Below are 24485 nucleotides of genomic sequence, written 5' to 3' on the forward strand. Positions count from 1 at the left end.
TTTTGAGGGTAAAATCATACCTGTAGAGCAAACGCTGCGGACACAGCAGCAGTTTTAAAAAAGATTTTAAGATTAATTTTTTTGCTCCTCTCACTCTAGCAGTTGAGCTGTCTCACTCTAGCCCCAACATTCCGTCCCATACACACCCATTATAAACTCTGAAACGGGTGAAAAAACATCATGAAACTTAAACTGGAACTGAAGAAAAAGTATAATAGATATTGAAAAGATAAATACAAGTTGAATAGTTGAATGTCTTGTCTTCGTTTTAAAGTTTGAATGGTGGCTCTATGTGAACGTATGTTGAAGTAGTAAGAGTTTAAAAATGAGTAAGTTGAATGAGAATTTGAAGGGTCTCCCCATTGAAATACATGGGAAATTTTTGTTGAATAAAGTTGAATAAAATTAAAAATATAAATGTTAAAAATGAGAAAAGTAGAAGCACACCATTCCAAAAGAAGAGGAATCTAATGGTGTTTGAATGGTTTTTCTAAGTTGAACGGTTTTGAAGGAGATAGTCGGCGAAAAACGTACGGAATAGAAAATAATAACTAGAAAGTGCATTTTCTGAAGAAACTGCAGTGTGAATGCTTGAATCTGAATGTATGGACTGAAATGAATTAATTGCTGAATTTTGAGTTAAAAATTTTGAATGAGATAAAAAAAAACAAAAAAAACCCTGAATTTAACCTGAAAACAACAGTGCTGAACTGCTAAAAGCTGAAGGTTACACAGAAGAAGAAGTTGGAAAAAAGCTGAAAATGTTTTAATTGTAAATTAGAAAAACCTAAGAAATGAGAAAAGAACATTTAGAGTCAGAAAACATCTGAATGAATATTAAAAGGTCATATTCTTTGAATCACTGAATGACTAAAATGTGATCCCTCCACTTGGACCCACACAGTTTAAAAAGTTTACATCTCTGAGCTTTGAAAGACAAGATGTTGGAAAAAGAACAACGATGGCGACGTTTTGAGGGTAAAATGATGGCTTTAACACTGTGGACACAGCAGCAGTTGAAAGAGAAGTGTTTAAGATGAATTTTGGCAGAGTGGCAGAGAGAGCTCGTTAAGCAGGCAGGTGTGAGCCTGGTTGCTATAGTGACCGCACCCAATGGCTCCATACACACGCACACAGACATGCACCTCACTTTTGCTGCTTAAAATGAACAGAAAAGTCAGGCCGAAACAAATCGTTCCCAAATGAAAAGTAAAAGTCGTATTGACAAATTTCTTTCACCGTGAGCGACAGCAATGTCTAGTCTACCTAATTCTCAGTTTTCATGCCTGTGGAGCTTATTATATGGACGTGGTGACAGTGGAAAGACACCATGCTCTTCTGATTTTCAAACGAACCTTCTGAGCCATTTTAACATTAGAGTCTATGGAAGAGTTGGAGGGAGGAGGCTGTGCATTGGTGACATTTATGAAAGAACCATAACACCTAGTACAATAGTAAACACATTGGATGAAAGAGGACAGCCATGGCTACGTTTTGAGGGTAAAATCATACCTGTAGAGCAAACGCTGCGGACACAGCAGCAGTTTTAAAAAATATTTTAAGATTAATTTTTTTGCTCCTCTCACTCTAGCAGTTGAGCTGCCTCACTCTAGCCCCAACATTCCGTCCCATACACACCCATTATAAACTCTGAAACGGGTGAAAAAACATCATGAAACTTAAACTGGAACTGAAGAAAAAGTATAATAGATATTGAAAAGATAAATACAAGTTGAATAGTTGAATGTCTTGTCTTCGTTTTAAAGTTTGAATGGTGGCTCTATGTCAATGTATGTGGAAGTAGTAAGAGTTTAAAAATGAGTAAGTTGAATGAGAATTTGAAGGGTCTCCCCATTGAAATACATGGGAAATTTTTGTTGAATAAAGTTGAATAAAATTAAAAATATAAATGTTAAAAATGAGAAAAATAGAAGCAGTCATGTCCAAAATAATAGGAATCTAACGATGTTTGAATGGTTTTTCTAAGTTGAACGGTTTTGAAGGAGTAGGCTTTCAAAAAACGTACGGAATAAGAAAATATAATAATAAAGATTAGAAGAACAATACTGTGAATGCTTTTCAAGCATTCACACTAACTAGAAAGTGCATTTTCTGAAGAAACTGCAGTGTGAATGCTTGAATCTGAATGTATGCACTGAAATGAATTAATTACTGAATTTAAGTTAAAAATCTTGAATGAGATAAAAAAAAAAAAACCCGAATTTAACCTGAAAACAAAAGTGCTGAACTGCTAAAAGCTGAAGGTTACACAGAAAAAGAAGTTGGAAAAAAGCTGAAAATGTTTTAATTGTAAATTAGAAAAACCTAAGAAATGAGAAAAGAACATTTAGAGTCAGAAAACATCTGAAAGAATATTAAAAGGTCATATTCTTTGAATCACTGAATGACTAAAATGTGATCCCTCCACTTGGACCCACACAGTTTAAAAAGTTTACATCTCTGAGCTTTGAAAGACAAGATGTTGGAAAAAGAACAACGATGGCGACGTTTTGAGGGTAAAATGATGGCTTTAACACTGTGGACACAGCAGCAGTTGAAAGAGAAGTGTTTAAGATGAATTTTGGCAGAGTGGCAGAGAGAGCTCGTTAAGCAGGCAGGTGTGAGCCTGGTTGCTATAGTGACCGCACCCAATGGCTCCATACACACGGACACAGACATGCACCTCACTTTTGCTGCTTAAAATGAACAGAAAAGTCAGGCCGAAACAAATCGTTCCCAAATGAAAAGTAAAAGTCGTATTGACAAAATTCTTTCACTGTGAGCGACAGCAATGTCTAGTCTACCAAATTCTCAGTTTTCATGTCTGTGGAGTTTATTATATGGACGTGGTGACAGTGGAAAGACACCATGCTCTTCTGATTTTCAAACGAACCTTCTGAGCCATTTTAACATTAGAGTCTATGGAAGAGTTGGAGGGAGGAGGCTGTGCATTGGTGACATTTATGAAAGAACCATAACACCTAGTACAATAGTAAACACATTGGATGAAAGAGGACAGCCATGGCTACGTTTTGAGGGTAAAATCATACCTGTAGAGCAAACGTTGCGGACACAGCAGCAGTTTTAAAAAAGATTTTAAGATTAATTTTTTTGCTCCTCTCACTCTAGCAGTTGAGCTGCCTCACTCTAGCCCCAACATTCCGTCCCATACACACCCATTATAAACTCTGAAACGGGTGAAAAAACATCATGAAACTTAAACTGGAACTGAAGAAAAAGTATAATAGATATTGAAAAGATAAATACAAGTTGAATAGTTGAATGTCTTGTCTTCGTTTTAAAGTTTGAATGGTGGCTCTATGTCAATGTATGTGGAAGTAGTAAGAGTTTAAAAATGAGTAAGTTGAATGAGAATTTGAAGGGTCTCCCCATTGAAATACATGGGAAATTTTTGTTGAATAAAGTTGAATAAAATTAAAAATATAAATGTTAAAAATGAGAAAAATAGAAGCAGTCATGTCCAAAATAATAGGAATCTAACGATGTTTGAATGGTTTTTCTAAGTTGAACGGTTTTGAAGGAGTAGGCTTTCAAAAAACGTACGGAATAAGAAAATATAATAATAAAGATTAGAAGAACAATACTGTGAATGCTTTTCAAGCATTCACACTAACTAGAAAGTGCATTTTCTGAAGAAACTGCAGTGTGAATGCTTGAATCTGAATGTATGCATTGAAATGAAATAATTACTGAATTTAAGTTAAAAATTTTGAATGAGATAAAAAAAAAAACCCGAATTTAACCTGAAAACAAAAGTGCTGAACTGCTAAAAGCTGAAGGTTACACAGAAGAAGAAGTTGGAAAAAAGCTGAAAATGTTTTAATTGTAAATTAGAAAAACCTAAGAAATGAGAAAAGAACATTTAGAGTCAGAAAACATCTGAAAGAATATTAAAAGGTCATATTCTTTGAATCACTGAATGACTAAAATGTGATCCCTCCACTTGGACCCACACAGTTTAAAAAGTTTACATCTCTGAGCTTTGAAAGACAAGATGTTGGAAAAAGAACAACGATGGCGACGTTTTGAGGGTAAAATGATGGCTTTAACACTGTGGACACAGCAGCAGTTGAAAGAGAAGTGTTTAAGATTAATTTTGGCAGAGTGGCAGAGAGAGCTCGTTAAGCAGGCAGGTGTGAGCCTGGTTGCTATAGTGACCGCACCCAATGGCTCCATACACACGTACACAGACATGCGCCTCACTTTTGCTGCTTAAAATGAACAGAAAAGTCAGGCCGAAACAAATCATTCCCAAATGAAAAGTAAAAGTCGTATTGACAAAATTCTTTCACTGTGAGCGACAGCAATGTCTAGTCTACCAAATTCTCAGTTTTCATGTCTGTGGAGTTTATTATGTGGACGTGGTGACAGTGGAAAGACACCATGCTCTTCTGATTTTCAAACGAACCTTCTGAGCCATTTTAACATTAGAGTCTATGGAAGAGTTGGAGGGAGGAGGCTGTGCATTGGTGACATTTATGAAAGAACCATAACACCTAGTACAATAGTAAACACATTGGATGAAAGAGGACAGCCATGGCTACGTTTTGAGGGTAAAATCATACCTGTAGAGCAAACGCTGCGGACACAGCAGCAGTTTTAAAAAAGATTTTAAGATTAATTTTTTTGCTCCTCTCACTCTAGCAGTTGAGCTGCCTCACTCTAGCCCCAACATTCCGTCCCATACACACCCATTATAAACTCTGAAACGGGTGAAAAAACATCATGAAACTTAAACTGGAACTGAAGAAAAAGTATAATAGATATTGAAAAGATAAATACAAGTTGAATAGTTGAATGTCTTGTCTTCGTTTTAAAGTTTGAATGGTGGCTCTATGTCAATGTATGTGGAAGTAGTAAGAGTTTAAAAATGAGTAAGTTGAATGAGGATTTGAAGGGTCTCCCCATTGAAATACATGGGAAATTTTTGTTGAATAAAGTTGAATAAAATTAAAAATATAAATGTTAAAAATATGAAAAATAGAAGCAGTGTTGTCCAAAAGAATAGGAATCTAACGGTGTTTGAATGGTTTTTCTAAGTTGAACGGTTTTGAAGTTATAGGATTACAAAAAACGTACGGAATAGATAAAATATAATAACTAGAAAGTGCATTTTCTGAAGAAACTGCAGTGTGAATGCTTGAATCTGAATGTATGCACTGAAATGAATTAATTGCTGAATTTTGAGTTAAAAATATTGAATGAGATTAAAAAAAAAAAAAAAAAAAAACGAATTTAACCTGAAAACAAAGGTGCTGAACTGCTAAAAGCTGAAGGTTACACAGAAAACTGAAAATGTTTTAAATGTAAATTAGAAAACCCTAAGAAATGAGAAAAGAACATTTACAGTCAGAAAACATCTGAATGAATATTAAAAGGTCATATTCTTTGAATCACTGAATGACTCAAATGTGATCCCTCCACTTTGATCCACACAGTTTAAAAAGTTTAAATGCCTGAGCTTTGAAAGATACGGTGTTGGAAAGAGAACAATAATGGCGACAATTTGAGGGTAAAATGATGGCTGTGACACTGTGGACACAGCAGCAGTTGAAAGAGAAGTGCTTAAGATGAATCTTGGTACAGTGGCAGGCAGAGCTCGTTAAGCAGGCAGGTGTGAGCCTGGTTGCTATAGTGACCGCACCCAATGGCTCCATACACACGTACACAGACATGCGCCTCACTTTTGCTGCTTAAAATGAACAGAAAAGTCAGGCCGAAACAAATCGTTCCCAAATGAAAAGTAAAAGTCGTATTGACAAAATTCTTTCACCGTGAGCGACAGCAATGTCTAGTCTACCTAATTCTCAGTTTTCATGCCTGTGGAGCTTATTATATGGACGTGGTGACAGTGGAAAGACACCATGCTCTTCTGATTTTCAAACGAACCTTCTGAGCCATTTTAACATTAGAGTCTATGGAAGAGTTGGAGGGAGGAGGCTGTGCATTGGTGACATTTATGAAAGAACCATAACACCTAGGACAATAGTAAACACATTGGATGAAAGAGGACAGCCATGGCTACGTTTTGAGGGTAAAATGGCGGCTGTAGAGCAAACGCTGTGGACACAGCAGCAGTTTTAAAAAAGATTTTAAGATTAATTTTTTTGCTCCTCTCACTCTAGCAGTTGAGCTCTCTCACTCTAGCCCCAACATTCCGTCCCATACACACCCATTATAAATTTTGAAACGGGTGAAAAAACATCATGAAACTTAAACTGGAACTGAAGAAAAAGTATAATAGATATTGAAAAGATAAATACAAGTTGAATAGTTGAATGTCTTGTCTTCGTTTTAAAGTTTGAATGGTGGCTCTATGTCAATGTATGTGGAAGTAGTAAGAGTTTAAAAATGAGTAAGTTGAATGAGAATTTGAAGGGTCTCCCCATTGAAATACATGGGAAATTTTTGTTGAATAAAGTTGAATAAAATTAAAAATATAAATGTTAAAAATGAGAAAAATAGAAGCAGTCATGTCCAAAATAATAGGAATCTAACGATGTTTGAATGGTTTTTCTAAGTTGAACGGTTTTGAAGGAGTAGGCTTTCAAAAAACGTACGGAAGAATAAAATAGAACTAGAAAGTGCATTTTCTGAAGAAACTGCAGTGTGAATGCTTGAATCTGAATGTATGCACTGAAATGAATTAATTACTGAATTTAAGTTAAAAATCGTGAATGAGATAAAAAAAAACAAACCCGAATTTAACCTGAAAACAAAAGTGCTGAACTGCTAAAAGCTGAAGGTTACACAGAAGAAGAAGTTGGAAAAAAGCTGAAAATGTTTTAATTGTAAATTAGAAAAACCTAAGAAATGAGAAAAGAACATTTAGAGTCAGAAAACATCTGAAAGAATATTAAAAGGTCATATTCTTTGAATCACTGAATGACTAAAATGTGATCCCTCCACTTGGACCCACACAGTTTAAAAAGTTTACATCTCTGAGCTTTGAAAGACAAGATGTTGGAAAAAGAACAACGATGGCGACGTTTTGAGGGTAAAATGATGGCTTTAACACTGTGGACACAGCAGCAGTTGAAAGAGAAGTGTTTAAGATGAATTTTGGCAGAGTGGCAGAGAGAGCTCGTTAAGCAGGCAGGTGTGAGCCTGGTTGCTATAGTGACCGCACCCAATGGCTCCATACACACGGACACAGACATGCACCTCACTTTTGCTGCTTAAAATGAACAGAAAAGTCAGGCCGAAACAAATCGTTCCCAAATGAAAAGTAAAAGTCGTATTGACAAAATTCTTTCACTGTGAGCGACAGCAATGTCTAGTCTACCAAATTCTCAGTTTTCATGTCTGTGGAGTTTATTATATGGACGTGGTGACAGTGGAAAGACACCATGCTCTTCTGATTTTCAAACGAACCTTCTGAGCCATTTTAACATTAGAGTCTATGGAAGAGTTGGAGGGAGGAGGCTGTGCATTGGTGACATTTATGAAAGAACCATAACACCTAGTACAATAGTAAACACATTGGATGAAAGAGGACAGCCATGGCTACGTTTTGAGGGTAAAATCATACCTGTAGAGCAAACGCTGCGGACACAGCAGCAGTTTTAAAAAAGATTTTAAGATTATTTTTTTTGCTCCTCTCACTCTAGCAGTTGAGCTGCCTCACTCTAGCCCCAACATTCCGTCCCATACACACCCATTATAAACTCTGAAACGGGTGAAAAAACATCATGAAACTTAAACTGGAACTGAAGAAAAAGTATAATAGATATTGAAAAGATAAATACAAGTTGAATAGTTGAATGTCTTGTCTTCGTTTTAAAGTTTGAATGGTGGCTCTATGTCAATGTATGTGGAAGTAGATACAGTTTAAAGAGGAGGAAGTTGAATGAGAATTTGAAGGGTCTCCCCATTGAAATACATGGGAAATTTTTGTTGAAAAAAGTTGAATAAAATTAAAAATATAAATGTTAAAAATGAGAAAAATAGAAGCAGTCATGTCCAAAAGAATAGGAATCTAATGGTGTTTGAATGGTTTTTCTAAGTTGAACGGTTTTGAAGGAGATAGATTACAAAAAACGTACGGAATCCATAATAATAAAATAGAATAAAGATTAGAAGAACAATACTGTGAATGCTTTTCAAGCATTCACACTAATAAAGATTAGAAGAACAATACTGTGAATGCTTTTCAAGCATTCACACTAACTAGAAAGTGCATTTTCTGAAGAAACTGCAGTGTGAATGCTTGAATCTGAATGTATGCATTGAAATGAAATAATTACTGAATTTAAGTTAAAAATTTTGAATGAGATTAAAAAAAAAACCCGAATTTAACCTGAAAACAAAAGTGCTGAACTGCTAAAAGCTGAAGGTTACACAGAAGAAGAAGTTGGAAAAAAGCTGAAAATGTTTTAATTGTAAATTAGAAAAACCTAAGAAATGAGAAAAGAACATTTAGAGTCAGAAAACATCTGAAAGAATATTAAAAGGTCATATTCTTTGAATCACTGAATGACTAAAATGTGATCCCTCCACTTGGATCCACACAGTTTAAAAAGTTTAAATGTCTGAGCTTTGAAAGACAAGATGTTCGAAAGAGAACAACGATGGCGACGTTTTGAGGGTAAAATGATGGCTTTAACACTGTGGACACAGCAGCAGTTGAAAGAGAAGTGTTTGAGATAAATCTTGGCAGAGAGAGAGAGAGCTCGTTAAGCAGGCAGGTGTGAGCCTGGTTGCTATAGTGACTGCACCCAATGGCTCCATACACACGCACACAGACATGCACCTCACTTTTGCTGCTTAAAATGAACAGAAAAGTCAGGCCCAAACAAATTCTTCCCAAATGAAAAGTATAGGTCGTATTGACAAAATTCTTTCACCGTGAGCGACAGCCATGTCTAGTCTACTGAATTCTCAGTTTTCATGCCTGTGGAGTTTATTATATGGACGTGGTGACAGTGTAAAGACACCATGCTCTTCTGATTTTCAAACGAACCTTCTGAGCCAATTTAACATTAGAGTCTATGGAAGAGTTGGAGGGAGGAGGCTGTGCATTGGTGACATTTATGAAAGAACCATAACACCTAGTACAATAATAAACACATTGGATGAAAGAGGACAGCGATGGCTACGTTTTGAGGGTAAAATCATACCTGTAGAGCAAACGCTGTGGACACAGCAGCAGTTTTAAAAAAGATTTTAAGATAAATTTTTTTGCTCCTCTCACTCTAGCAGTTGAGCTGTCTCACTCTAGCCCCAACATTCCGTCCCATACACACCCATTATAAACTCTGAAACGGCTGAAAAAACATCATGAAACTTAAACTGGAACTGAAGAAAAAGTATAATAGATATTGAAAAGATAAATACAAGTTGAATAGTTGAATGTCTTGTCTTCGTTTTAAAGTTTGAATGGTGGCTCTATGTCAATGTATGTGGAAGTAGATACAGTTTAAAGAGGAGGAAGTTGAATGAGAATTTGAAGGGTCTCCCCATTGAAATACATGGGAAATTTTTGTTGAAAAAAGTTGAATAAAATTAAAAATATAAATGTTAAAAATGAGAAAAATAGAAGCAGTCATGTCCAAAAGAATAGGAATCTAATGGTGTTTGAATGGTTTTTCTAAGTTGAACGGTTTTGAAGGAGATAGATTACAAAAAACGTACGGAATCCATAATAATAAAATAGAACTAGAAAGTGCATTTTCTGAAGAAACTGCAGTGTGAATGCTTGAATCTGAATGTATGCATTGAAATGAAATAATCACTGAATTTAAGTTAAAAATTTTGAATGAGATTTTAAAAAAAAACCCGAATTTAACCTGAAAACAAAAGTGCTGAACTGCTAAAAGCTGAAGGTTACACAGAAGAAGAAGTTGGAAAAAAGCTGAAAATGCTTTAAATGTAAATTAGAAAACCCTAAGAAATGAGAAAAGAACATTTAGAGTCAGAAAACATCTGAATGAATATTAAAAGGTCATATTCTTTGAATCACTGAATGAAGAAAATGTGATCCCTCCACTTTGATCCACACAGTTTAAAAAGTTTAAATGCCTGAGCTTTGAAAGACACGGTGTTGGAAAGAGAACAATAATGGGGACAATTTGAGGGTAAAATGATGGCTGTAACACTGTGGACACAGCAACAGTTGAAAGAGAAGTGCTTAAGATGAATCTTGGTACAGTGGCAGGCAGAGCTCGTTAAGCAGGCAGGTGTGAGCCTGGTTGCTATAGTGACCGCACCCAATGGCTCCATACACACGTACACAGACATGCGCCTCACTTTTGCTGCTTAAAATGAACAGAAAAGTCAGGCCGAAACAAATCGTTCCCAAATGAAAAGTAAAAGTCGTAGTGACAAAATTCTTTCACCGTGAGCGACAGCAGCTTCTAGTCTACCTAATTCTCAGTTTTCATGTCTGTGGAGTTTATTATATGGACGTGGTGACAGTGGAAAGACACCATGCTCTTCTGATTTTCAAACGAACCTTCTGAGCCATTTTAACATTAGAGTCTATGGAAGAGTTGGAGGGAGGAGGCTGTGCATTGGTGACATTTACGAAAGAACCATAACACCTAGGACAATAGTAAACACATTGGATGAAAGAGGACAGCCATGGCTACGTTTTGAGGGTAAAATCATACCTGTAGAGCAAACGCTGCGGACACAGCAGCAGTTTTAAAAAAGATTTTAAGATTAATTTTTTTGCTCCTCTCACTCTAGCAGTTGAGCTGCCTCACTCTAGCCCCAACATTCCGTCCCATACACACCCATTATAAACTCTGAAACGGGTGAAAAAACATCATGAAACTTAAACTGGAACTGAAGAAAAAGTATAATAGATATTGAAAAGATAAATACAAGTTGAATAGTTGAATGTCTTGTCTTCGTTTTAAAGTTTGAATGGTGGCTCTATGTGAACGTATGTTGAAGTAGTAAGAGTTTAAAAATGAGTAAGTTGAATGAGAATTTGAAGGGTCTCCCCATTGAAATACATGGGAAATTTTTGTTGAATAAAGTTGAATAAAATTAAAAATATAAATGTTAAAAATGAGAAAAATACAAGCAATCATGTCCAAAATAATAAGAATCTAACGATGTTTGAATGGTTTTTCTAAGTTGAACGGTTTTGAAGGAGTAGGCTTTCAAAAAACGTACGGAATAGATAAAATATAATAATAAAGATTAGAAGAACAATACTGTGAATGCTTTTCAAGCATTCACACTAATAAAGATTAGAAGAACAATACTGTGAATGCTTTTCAAGCATTCACACTAATAACTAGAAAGTGCATTTTCTGAAGAAACTGCAGTGTGAATGCTTGAATCTGAATGTATGCACTGAAATGAATTAATTACTGAATTTTGAGTTAAAAATATTGAATGAGATTAAAAAAAAAAAAAAAAAAAAACGAATTTAACCTGAAAACAAAGGTGCTGAACTGCTAAAAGCTGAAGGTTACACAGAAGAAGGAGTTGGAAAAAAACTGAAAATGTTTTAAATGTAAATTAGAAAACCCTAAGAAATGAGAAAAGAACATTTAGAGTCAGAAAACATCTGAATGAATATTAAAAGGTCATATTCTTTGAATCACTGAATGACTCAAATGTTATCCCTCCACTTTGATCCACACAGTTTAAAAAGTTTAAATGCCTGAGCTTTGAAAGACACTGTGTTGGAAAGAGAACAACGATGGTGACGTTTTGAGGGTAAAATGATGGCTTTAACACTGTGGACACAGCAGCAGTTGAAAGAGAAGTGTTTAAGATGAATCTTGGCACAGTGGCAGGCAGAGCTCGTTAAGCAGGCAGGTGTGAGCCTGGTTGCTATAGTGACCGCACCCAATGGCTCCATACACACGACACAGACATGCACCTCACTTTTGCTGCTTAAAATGAACAGAAAAGTCAGGCCGAAACAAATCGTTCCCATATGAAAAGTACAAGTCGTATTGACGAAATTCTTTCACCGTGAGCGACAGCAGCTTCTAGTCTACTGAATTCTCAGTTTTCATGCCTGTGGAGTTTATTATATGGACGTGGTGACAGTGTAAAGACACCATGCTCTTCTGATTTTCAAACGAACCTTCTGAGCCATTTTAACATTAGAGTCTATGGAAGAGTTGGAGGGAGGAGGCTGTGCATTGGTGACATTTATGAAAGAACCATAACACCTAGTACAATAGTAAACACATTGGATGAAAGAGGACAGCCATGGCTACGTTTTGAGGGTAAAATCATACCTGTAGAGCAAACGCTGCGGACACAGCAGCAGTTTTAAAAAAGATTTTAAGATTAATTTTTTTGCTCCTCTCACTCTAGCAGTTGAGCTGTCTCACTCTAGCCCCAACATTCCGTCCCATACACACCCATTATAAACTCTGAAACGGGTGAAAAAACATCATGAAACTTAAACTGGAACTGAAGAAAAAGTATAATAGATATTGAAAAGATAAATACAAGTTGAATAGTTGAATGTCTTGTCTTCGTTTTAAAGTTTGAATGGTGGCTCTATGTCAATGTATGTGGAAGTAGTAAGAGTTTAAAAATGAGTAAGTTGAATGAGGATTTGAAGGGTCTCCCCATTGGAATACATTATAAATTTTTGTTGAATAAAGTTGAATAAAATTAAAAATATAAATGTTAAAAATATGAAAAATAGAAGCAGTGTTGTCCAAAAGAATAGGAATCTAACGGTGTTTGAATGGTTTTTCTAAGTTGAACGGTTTTGAAGTTATAGGATTACAAAAAACGTACGGAATACAGAATAAAATATAATAACTAGAAAGTGCATTTTCTGAAGAAACTGCAGTGTGAATGCTTGAATCTGAATGTATGGACTGAAATGAATTAATTGCTGAATTTTGAGTTAAAAATTTTGAATGAGATAAAAAAACAAAAAAACAACCTGAATTTAACCTGAAAACAAAAGTGCTGAACTGCTAAAAGCTGAAGGTTACACAGAAGAAGAAGTTGGAAAAAAGCTGAAAATGTTTTAATTGTAAATTAGAAAAACCTAAGAAATGAGAAAAGAACATTTAGAGTCAGAAAACATCTGAAAGAATATTAAACGTTCATATTCTTTGAATCACTGAATGACTAAAATGTGATCCCTCCACTTTGATCCACACAGTTTAAAAAGTTTACATCTCTGAGCTTTGAAAGACAAGATGTTGGAAAAAGAACAACGATGGCGACGTTTTGAGGGTAAAATGATGGCTGTAACACTCTGGACACAGCAGCAGTTGAAAGAGAAGTGTTTAAGATGAATCTTGGCACAGAGTGAGAGAGAGCTCGTTAGGCAGGCAGGTGTGAGCCTGGTTGCTATAGTGACCGCACCCAATGGCTCCATACACACGACACAGACATGCGCCTCACTTTTGCTGCTTAAAATGAACAGAAAAGTCAGGCCGAAACAAATCGTTCCCATATGAAAAGTACAAGTCGTATTGACGAAATTCTTTCACCGTGAGCGACAGCAGCTTCTAGTCTACTGAATTCTCAGTTTTCATGCCTGTGGAGTTTATTATATGGACGTGGTGACAGTGTAAAGACACCATGCTCTTCTGATTTTCAAACGAACCTTCTGAGCCATTTTAACATTAGAGTCTATGGAAGAGTTGGAGGGAGGAGGCTGTGCATTGGTGACATTTATGAAAGAACCATAACACCTAGGACAATAGTAAACACATTGGATGAAAGAGGACAGCGATGGCTACGTTTTGAGGGTAAAATCATACCTGTAGAGCAAACGCTGCAGACACAGCAGCAGTTTTAAAAAAGATTTTAAGATTAATTTTTTTGCTCCTCTCACTCTAGCAGTTGAGCTGCCTCACTCTAGCCCCAACATTCCGTCCCATACACACCCATTATAAACTCTGAAACGGGTGAAAAAACATCATGAAACTTAAACTGGAACTGAAGAAAAAGTATAATAGATATTGAAAAGATAAATACAAGTTGAATAGTTGAATGTCTTGTCTTCGTTTTAAAGTTTGAATGGTGGCTCTATGTCAATGTATGTGGAAGTAGTAAGAGTTTAAAAATGAGTAAGTTGAATGAGGATTTGAAGGGTCTCCCCATTGAAATACATTATAAATTTTTGTTGAATAAAGTTGAATAAAATTAAAAATATAAATGTTAAAAATATGAAAAATAGAAGCAGTGTTGTCCAAAAGAATAGGAATCTAACGGTGTTTGAATGGTTTTTCTAAGTTGAACGGTTTTGAAGTTATAGGATTACAAAAAACGTACGGAATACAGAATAAAATATAATAATAACTAGAAAGTGCATTTTCTGAAGAAACTGCAGTGTGAATGCTTGAATCTGAATGTATGCACTGAAATGAATTAATTGCTGAATTTTGATTTAAAAATTTTGAATGAGATAAAAAAACAAAAAAAACAACCTGAATTTAACCTGAAAACAAAGGTGCTGAACTGCTAAAAGCTGAAGGTTACACAGAAGAAGAAGTTGGAAAAAAACTGAAAATGTTTTAATTGTAAATTAGAAAACCCTAAGAAATGAGAAAAGAACATTTAGAGTCAGAAAACATCTGAATGAATATTAAAAGGTCATATTCTTTGAATCACTGAATGACTAAAATGTGATCCCTCCACTTTGATCCACACAGTTTAAAAAGTTTACATCTCTGAGCTTTGAAAGACACGGTGTTGGAAAGAGAACAATAATGGCGACAATTTGAGGGTAAAATGATGGCTGTAACACTGTGGACACAGCAGCAGTTGAAAGAGAAGTGTTTAAGATGAATCTTGGTACAGTGGCAGGCAGAGCTCGTTAAGCAGGCAGGTGTGAGCCTGGTTGCTATAGTGACCGCACCCAATGGCTCCATACACACGTACACAGACATGCGCCTCACTTTTGCTGCTTAAAATGAACAGAAAAGTCAGGCCGAAACAAATCGTTCCCAAATGAAAAGTAAAAGTCGTATTGACAAAATTCTTTCACCGTGAGTGACAGCAATGTCTAGTCTACTGAATTCTCAGTTTTCATGCCTGTGGAGTTTATTATATGGACGTGGTGACAGTGGAAAGACACCATGCTCTTCTGATTTTCAAACGAACCTTCTGAGCCATTTTAACATTAGAGTCTATGGAAGAGTTGGAGGGAGGAGGCTGTGCATTGGTGACATTTACGAAAGAACCATAACACCTAGGACAATAGTAAACACATTGGATGAAAGAGGACAGCCATGCCTACGTTTTGAGGGTAAAATCATACCTGTAGAGCAAACGCTGCGGACACAGCAGCAGTTTTAAAAAAGATTTTAAGATTAATTTTTTTGCTCCTCTCACTCTAGCAGTTGAGCTGCCTCACTCTAGCCCCAACATTCCGTCCCATACACACCCATTATAAACTCTGAAACGGGTGAAAAAACATCATGAAACTTAAACTGGAACTGAAGAAAAAGTATAATAGATATTGAAAAGATAAATACAAGTTGAATAGTTGAATGTTTTGTCTTCGTTTTAAAGTTTGAATGGTGGCTCTATGTCAATGTATGTGGAAGTAGTAAGAGTTTAAAAATGAGTAAGTTGAATGAGAATTTGAAGGGTCTCCCCATTGTAATACATGGGAAATTTTTGTTGAATAAAGTTGAATAAAATTAAAAATATAAATGTTAAAAATGAGAAAAATAGAAGCAGTCATGTCCAAAATAATAGGAATCTAACGGTATTTGAATGGTTTTTCTAAGTTGAACGGTTTTGAAGGAGTAGGCTTTCAAAAAACGTACGGAAGAATAAAATAGAATAAAGATTAGAAGAACAATACTGTGAATGCTTTTCAAGCATTCACACTAACTAGAAAAATTTGCATTTCCTGCGAAAATGCAGTGTGGATGCTTAAAGCTGAAGCTGTATGCAAAAAGTAGCTGAAAAAGCTGAAAAGTTGCAGAAATTGTAAAAACTTTGCAGAAGCAAAAGAAGTTTGCTAAAATGGAATAACTTAGCAGAACTGCAATATCTTAGAGGAAACATAATACTTGGCAGAAATACAATAGCATAGCAGAATTTAGCAGAAATATTGTAACTTACCAGAAACATGATAACTTCTCAAAAATACAAGAATTTAGGAGAAATAGTATAAGATAACAGAAAGAATATATTTAGCCAAAAATACTTAAACATTACAGAAACACTATGATTTAGAAAAATAGTACAACAGAGCAGAAATATTGTGATTTACCAGAGACACTGTGATGAACTATGAATATTGTAATTTTAAATTGAGACTATGTTTTAGCACAAATATTATAATTTGGCAGAAATACTATAATTTAGCAGAAATACTATATTAAGCACAAATCCTATAAAAAGCAGAAATGGTATGATTAAGCACAAATACTACATTTAGTAGAAATACTTTGTTTTAGCACAAATCCCATAAAAAGCAGAAATACTGTACTATGATTTAGTAGAAAAACTATAATTAATCAGAAATACTAAATTTAGCAGAAATACTATATTAAGCACAAATACTATGAAAAGCAGAAATAGTATGATTAAGCATAAATACTACATTTAGCAGAAATACTATATTAAGCACAAATCCTATAAAAGCAGAAATAGTATATTAAGCACAAATCTTATAAAATAGCAGAAATAGTATTATTTAGCACAATAGTAATAAGTTAAACAGAAAAATTGGAAAAGCAAAATGGACAGCTGAAAAAATGCTGAACATGCTGAGGGTCCCTCAAATATACTTGTTAAATGACAAAAATCTGCAAAAAAATTTATTACAGCCACACAATCACAAATATGTACACATGAGGAAACACACATGCACAGAGAGACCCACACACAAGATCCAATTCAGTCAACCAGTCTAAATATATTGAATTTAAATCTTAGAATGAGATCATCCCATTAAAAGCCTTTCTCTCTCTCTCTCTCTCTGTCACACACACACACACACACACACACACACACACACACACACACACACACAGGGAGAGAGAAGTAAGTTTCTAGGTCAGCCTGGGAGCTGGTGAATTTGAATCCACCAATCAGAGAGGCTGTGCACTTTTCCCCACCAAAACAGGTGCATCTGTTTACACACGCAGCAGCACAGAGAGACACAGGATTTTTGCAGTCTATTTCTCATAGTGACGACTCCCCTCAAACAAATGACCGTAATTTCCTAACCGTAGGGGCTAGAACGGTCATTCTTACACCGTTTTGTTCAGAAGAGATGGGGGAATCTTCAAGTGTTGACAATTTAATATTAAAATATGAATTTTTAGAGATATATGACATGGATGACTTGTTGACTTAGAAGCCACGAATTCCCCAATATGCAAATTTGAATGCCTGAGACCACATATGTGATTGGCTGGCTGGGAAGCCGTGCAGGCCCTGATTTGTGGATTTGAATTCCTCAGCCCTCAGATATGATTGGCTGGCTTAGAAGCCACGAAGGCCCCAATATGCAAATTTGAATGCCTCAGGACACTTATTTGATTGGCTGGGAAACTGTGCAGGCCCTGATTTGAAAATTTGAATGTCTCAGTCCTCACAGAGGATTGGCTGCCTGGGGACCTGGCAGAAATATATAGAAATACTATTATTAAGCATAAATACTACATTTAGTAGAAATACTATGTTTTAGCACAAATATTATAAAAAGAAGAAAAACTATAATTTAGCAGAAATACTATATTAAGCACAAATCCTATAAAAAGCAGAAATACTATAATTTAGAACAAATAGTATAAAAAGCAGAAATACTATAATTTAGCAGAAATACTATATTAGGCACAAATCCTATAAAAAGCAGAAATACTATAATTTAGCAGAAATACTATGTTAGGCACAAATCCTATAAAAAGCAGAAATAGTATGATTTAGCAGAAATACTGTATTTAGCACAAGTACCGAAAAGTACCAGAAATACTATGATTTAGCAGAATAGTAATAACTTATTGAAACACAAATGCACAGAGGGACACACAAACACAGGCTCTAATCCAGTCAACCAGTCTAACTATGTTCAATTTAAATCCTACAATGACATGCTGTCAAATAAGGGCAGGGTCCTCTCTCTCCCACTAAACACACACACACACACACACACACACACAGGGAGAGAGGACTAAGTTTCTAGGTCAGCCTGGGAGCTGCTGAATTTGAATCCACCAATCAGAGAGGCTGTTTACGTTTTCCCGCCAAAACAGGTGCATCTTTTTACACACGCAGCACAGCGACATAGACCTGCTTCTTTCAGTTTATTTCACATAGTGAGGATTCCCCTCAAACAAATGACCATAATTTCCTAACCATAGGGGCTAGAGCGGTCATTCTTACACCGTTTTGCTCAGAAGAGATGGGGGAATCTTCAAGTGTTGACAATTTATCATTAAAATATGAATTTTTAGAGATATATGACATGGATGACTTGTTGACTTAGAAGCCACGAATTCCCCAATATGCAAATTTGAATACCTGGAGCCCACATACATGATTGGCTGGCTGGGAAGCTGTGCAGGCCCTGATTTGTGGATTTGAATTCCTCAGCCCTCAGATATGATTGGCTGGCTTAGAAGCCATGAAGGCCCCAATATGCAAATTTGAATGCCTCAGGACACATATATGATTGGCTGGGAAGCCGTGCAGGCCCTGATTTGAAAATTTGAATTTCTCAGTCCTCACAGAGGATTGGCTGCCTGGGGACCTGGCAGAAATATATAGAAATACTATGATTAAGCATAAATACTACATTTAGTAGAAATACTATGTTTTAGCACAAATACTATAAAAAGCAGAAATACTATAATTTAGCAGAAATACTATATTAAGCACAAATCCTATAAAAAGCAGAAATAGCATGATTAAGCATAAACACTACATTTAGTAGAAATACTATGTTTGAGCAAAAATCCTATAAAAAGCAGAAATACTATATTAGGCACAAATCCCATAAAAAGCAGAAATAGTATGATTAAGCATAAATACTACATTTAGTAGAAATACTATGTTTTAGCACAAATAGTATAAAAAGCAGAAATATTGTAATTTAGCAGAAATACTATATTAGGCACAAATCTTATAAAATAGCAGAAATAGTATTATTTAGCACAATAGTAATAAGTTAAACAGAAAAATTGGAAAAGCAAAATGGACAGCTGAAAAAATGCTGAACATGCTGAGGGTCCCTCAAATATACTTGTTAAATGAAAAAATCAGCAAAAAAATGCACAGGGAGAGAGAAGTAAGTTTCTAGGTCAGCCTGGGAGCTGCTGAATTTGAATCCACCAATCAGAGAGCCTGTGTACTTTTTCCCGCCAAAACATGTGCCTCTTTTTACACACGCAGCACAGAGAGGCACAGGATTATTGCAGCCTATTTCTCATAGTGAGGACTCCCCTCAAACAAATGACCATAATTTCCAAACCGTAGGGGCTAGAGCGGTCATTCTTACACCGTTTTGTTCAGAAGAGATGGGGGAATCTTCCAGTGTTTACAATTTATCATTAAAATATGAATTATTAAAGATATTTGACTTGTAATGCACCATAACTGAGTAGAGCGAAGCAAAAACTGCCTTGACTTGCCCTCAAACAACGCTTTCTAACTCGAAATCTATTTGGAGTATCGATATCATTCTTTCACCGTAAGAGACAGCAGGCTTTGGTGAACAATCATGGAAATTTTCAGGTCTCTGTGGAAATCCAACAAAAAGTTATGACGAGAGAAAAAAGTGGTTCATATCCACAGTTTGAAATCTGAAGAAATCTGAGCGAAGGACGAATTTCCTACCCTCAAACAAGTCCAACTCATTTCAGAACGGTAATAGGTGAGAAAGAAATTCTTGAATTGTGAGCGTCAGGGGTGTCTGAAGATATTCGGGGACAAGCCTCATGTCTTAACTTTGCTTCGTTAAGGAGATATGACGATTCGAATATGCCTCTCATTACAGAAATCCAGCGGTGATTTTGAACAAGCTCTCCATTCACTTTATATGGAGAGTTTTCTGACCTTGTGTTAGTCTGAGGAGATTTGTAAAAATTCTATAAATCCCACAACAATGATGGTGACATTTTCTGAAAGCCAGCAAAAATACCTACGTTTTGATGTATAATTTGTGGAAGTTGAGTGAAAATTGAGCAAGTAGCAAACAGTTGTTCGGACATGAAGAGAAGACTGCAAAACCTTCAGTGACACACTGGAAGCCAAGAGCATAGCAACCATAACAACGCATGTATTTTGTGAAAAATCACAATTTTGCAACTCAAAACTTTAAGAGGCATAAAAGTAAAACAGTAGAAGATTTGAAAAAGCTGAATCATACCTGAATAGCCCAATAATTTGTGAACATTTTAAAATTTGAATGGTTGTTCTAGGTGAAAATATGAGGAAGTAGTTAAGTTTCAAAAACAAGCAAATTTTAGCAGAATTGCAGAAGTTTCCCATTCATTTCAATGGGACAAATTAAAGGAAAAAAGTGGAATATTTTAAAAAGTATAATAGTTAAAAATAGCAAAAATCGTAGCAGGAAAGAGCAAAAATAGCAGAATAGTTTAAAATTTGAACGGTGAAAATCGGCTGAAAATTGTGGAAGTAGTTAAACGGCGAAAAGTGTACGGAAGCAACTAGAATAATAATAATAATAATAAAGAATAAAGAGAAACAGGAACTCAATAGTGTGGATGCTTAAAGCATCCACACAATAACTAGAAAGTGCATTTTCTGAAGAAACTGCAGTGTGAATGCTTGAATCTGAATGTATGCACTGAAATGAATTAATTGTTGAATTTTGAGTTAAAAATGTTGAATGATAAAAAAACAACAACCCGAATTTAACGTGAAAACAAAAGTGCTGAACTGCTAAAAGCTGAAGGTTACACAGAAGAAGAAGTTGGAAAAAAGCTGAAAATGTTTTAATTGTAAATTAGAAAAATCTAAGAAATGAGAAAAGAAACTTTAGAGTCAGAAAACACCTGAATGAATATTAAAAGTTCATATTCTTTGAATCACTGAATGACTAAAATGTGAGCCCTCCACTTGGATCCACACAGTTTTAAAGGTTTACATCTCTGAGCTTTTGAAAGACACGGTGTTGGAAAGAGAAGAACGATGGATACGTTTTGAGGGTAAAATGATGGCTGTAGAGCAAACACTGTGGACACAGCAGCAGTTGAAAGAGAAGTGTTTGAGATGAATCTTGGCAGAGTGAGAGAGAGCTCGTTAAGCAGACACGTGTGAGCCTGGTTGCTATAGTGACCCAAATGCCTCCATACACACGGACACAGACATGCACCTCACTTTTGCTGCTTAAAATGAACAGAAAAGTCAGCCCCAAACAAATCGCTCCCAAATGAAAAGTACAAGTCGTATTGACGAAATTCTTTCACCGTGAGCGACAGCAATGTCTAGTCTACTGAATTCTCAGTTTTCATGCCTGTGGAGTATATTATATGGACGTGGTGACAGTGTAAAGACACCCTGTACTTCTGATTTTCAAACGAACCTTCTGAGCAATTTTAACATTAGAGTCTATGGAAGAGTTGGAGGGAGGAGGCTGTGCATTGGTGACATTTATGAAAGAACCATAACACCTAGTACAATAGTAAACACATTGGATGAAAGAGGACAGCGATGGCTACGTTTTGAGGGTAAAATCATACCTGTACAGTAAACGCTGTGGACACAGCAGCAGTTTTAAAAAAGATTTTAAGATTAATTTTTTTGCTCCTCTCACTCTAGCAGTTGAGCTGTCTCACTCTAGCCCCAACATTCCGTCCCATACACACCCATTATAAACTCTGAAACGGGTGAAAAGACATCATGAAACTTAAACTGGAACTGAAGAAAAAGTATAATAGATATTGAAAAGATAAATACAAGTTGGATAGTTGAATGTCTTGTCTTCGTTTTAAAGTTTGAATGGTGGCTCTACGTCAATGTATGTGGAAGTAGATACAGTTTAAAGAAGAGTAAGTTGAATGAGAATTTGAAGCGTCTCTCCATTGAAATACATGGGAAATTTTTGTTGAAAAAAGTTGAATAATTTTAAAAATATAAATGTTAAAAATGAGAAAAATAGAAGCAGTCATGTCCAAAAGAAGAGGAATCTAACGGTGTTTGAATGGTTTTTCTAAGTTGAACGGTTTTGAAGGAGATAGAGTACAAAAAACGTACGGAATAGATAATAAAATAGTTTAAAGATTAGAAGAACAATACTGTGAATGCTTTTCAAGCATTCACACTAATAATAAAGATTAGAATAACAATACTGTGAATGCTTTTCAAGCATTCACACTAACTAGAAAGTGCATTTTCTGAAGAAACTGCAGTGTGAATGCTTGAATCTGAATGTATGCACTGAAATGAATTAATTGCTGAATTTTGAGTTAAAAATATTGAATGAGATTTAAAAAAAACTAAAAAAAAAACGAATTTAACCTGAAAACAAAGGTGCTGAACTGCTAAAAGCTGAAGGTTACACAGAAGAAGGAGTTGGAAAAAAACTGAAAATGTTTTAAATGTAAATTAGAAAAACCTAAGAAATGACAAAAGAACATTTAGAGTCAGAAAACATCTGAATGAATATTAAAAGGTCATATTCTTTGAATCACTGAATGACTCAAATGTGATCCCTCCACTTTGATCCACACAGTTTAAAAAGTTTAAATGCCTGAGCTTTGAAAGATACGGTGTTGGAAAGAGAACAATAATGGCGACAATTTGAGGGTAAAATGATGGCTGTAACACTGTGGACACAGCAGCAGTTGAAAGAGAAGTGCTTAAGATGAATCTTGGTACAGTGGCAGGCAGAGCTCGTTAAGCAGGCAGGTGTGAGCCTGGTTGCTATAGTGACCGCACCCAATGGCTCCATACACACGTACACAGACATGCGCCTCACTTTTGCTGCTTAAAATGAACAGAAAAGTCAGGCCGAAACAAATCGTTCCCAAATGAAAAGTAAAAGTCGTACTGACAAAATTCTTTCACCGTGAGCGACAGCAGCTTCTAGTCTACCTAATTCTCAGTTTTCATGCCTGTGGAGTTTATTATATGGGCGTGGTGACAGTGGAAAGACACCATGCTCTTCTGATTTTCAAACGAACCTTCTGAGACATTTTAACATTAGAGTCTATGGAAGAGTTGGAGGGAGGAGGCTGTGCATTGGTGACATTTATGAAAGAACCATAACACCTAGTACAATAGTAAACACATTGGATGAAAGAGGACAGCGATGGCTACGTTTTGAGGGTAAAATCATACCTGTAGAGCAAACGCTGCGGACACAGCAGCAGTTTTAAAAAAGATTTTAAGATTAATTTTTTTGCTCCTCTCACTCTAGCAGTTGAGCTGCCTCACTCTAGCCCCAACATTCCGTCCCATACACACCCATTATAAACTCTGAAACGGGTGAAAAAACATCATGAAACTTAAACTGGAACTGAAGAAAAAGTATAATAGATATTGAAAAGATAAATACAAGTTGAATAGTTGAATGTCTTGTCTTCGTTTTAAAGTTTGAATGGTGGCTCTATGTCAATGTATGTGGAAGTAGTAAGAGTTTAAAAATGAGTAAGTTGAATGAGGATTTGAAGGGTCTCCCCATTGAAATACATTATAAATTTTTGTTGAATAAAGTTGAATAAAATTAAAAATATAAATGTTAAAAATATGAAAAATAGAAGCAGTGTTGTCCAAAAGAATAGGAATCTAACGGTGTTTGAATGGTTTTTCTAAGTTGAACGGTTTTGAAGGAGTAGGATTACAAAAAACGTACGGAATAGATAAAATATAATAATAATAACTAGAAAGTGCATTTTCTGAAGAAACTGCAGTGTGAATGCTTGAATCTGAATGTATGCATTGAAATGAAATAATTACTGAATTTAAGTTAAAAATTTTTAATGAGATTAAAAAAAAACCTGAATTTAACCTGAAAACAAAAGTGCTGAACTGCTAAAAGCTGAAGGTTACACAGAAGAAGAAGTTGGAAAAAAGCTGAAAATGTTTTAATTGTAAATTAGAAAAACCTAAGAACTGAAAAAAGAAAATTCAGAGTCAGAAAACATCTGAAAGAATATTAAAAGGTCATATTCTTTGAATCACTGAATGACTCAAATGTGATCCCTCCGCTTGGATCCACACAGTTTAAAAAATGTAAAAGTCTGAGCTTTGAAAGACAATGTTGGAAAGAGAACAACGATGGTGACATTTTGAGGGTAAAATGATGGCTGTAACACTGTGGACACAGCAGCAGTTGAAAGAGAAGTGTTTAAGATGAATCTTGGTACAGTGGCAGGCAGAGCTCGTTAAGCAGGCAGGTGTGAGCCTGGTTGCTATAGTGACCGCACCCAATGGCTCCATACACACGTACACAGACATGCGCCTCACTTTTGCTGCTTAAAATGAACAGAAACGTCAGCCCTAAACAAATCGCTCCCAAATGAAAAGTACAGGTCGTATTGACAAAATTCTTTCACCGTGAGCGGCAGCAATGTCCAGTCTACCAAATT

The 24485-nt window shown here is 35.6% G+C and overlaps 1 protein-coding gene across 1 annotated transcript in view; it reads left to right on the forward strand.

Moving 5' to 3' along the window:
- LOC309715581 (synaptotagmin-like protein 2) overlaps window positions 1-24485 on the forward strand; it is a 101655-nt gene that overhangs the window by 23221 nt on the left and 53949 nt on the right. The gene's annotated exons all lie outside the window — the stretch shown is intronic.

This window comes from Aulonocara stuartgranti, assembly GCF_965226115.1.
Source record: "Aulonocara stuartgranti genome assembly, chromosome: 10".
NCBI lineage: Eukaryota > Metazoa > Chordata > Actinopteri > Cichliformes > Cichlidae > Aulonocara > Aulonocara stuartgranti.